Source organism: Asparagus officinalis, chromosome 9 (assembly GCF_001876935.1).
Source record: "Asparagus officinalis chromosome 9, Aspof.V1, whole genome shotgun sequence".
In the NCBI taxonomy this organism is placed as follows: Eukaryota; Viridiplantae; Streptophyta; class Magnoliopsida; order Asparagales; family Asparagaceae; genus Asparagus; species Asparagus officinalis.
In genome coordinates, this window is record NC_033802.1 from 65,564,653 (window position 1) to 65,564,966 (window position 314).

The 314-nt window shown below is 30.3% G+C and overlaps 1 protein-coding gene across 1 annotated transcript in view; it reads left to right on the forward strand.

Annotated features, from left to right (window-relative positions):
• Positions 1-314, forward strand: part of LOC109823562 — a 19,326-nt gene that overhangs the window by 13,705 nt on the left and 5,307 nt on the right. The gene's annotated exons all lie outside the window — the stretch shown is intronic.

Sequence of the window (314 nt, forward strand, 5' to 3'; positions counted from 1 at the left end):
TCACACAATAAATAAAAATTAGGTTGCTAAAGTTTCACACGGTTAACTTATGGTAATTAACAATTAGCATTTTCACAGTCATGACCGAGACCGAGAGAAAAAGGCTCTGTAGTCATGTTTGATGAAGGCCTAAGAAGAAAGGATTAAGAAAAAGATTAAACTAGTTAAATCAGCATTAAATAAGAATTATTAGGGTGTGTTTGGTAATGAAGGTGATTTTTTTGTTATGTTTTTGTAGAAAAACACCATGTCATGGTGTTTCTTTTTCAAAAGTGTTTTGAAAACACAATTTTTAGTTATTATTATATAGCGGC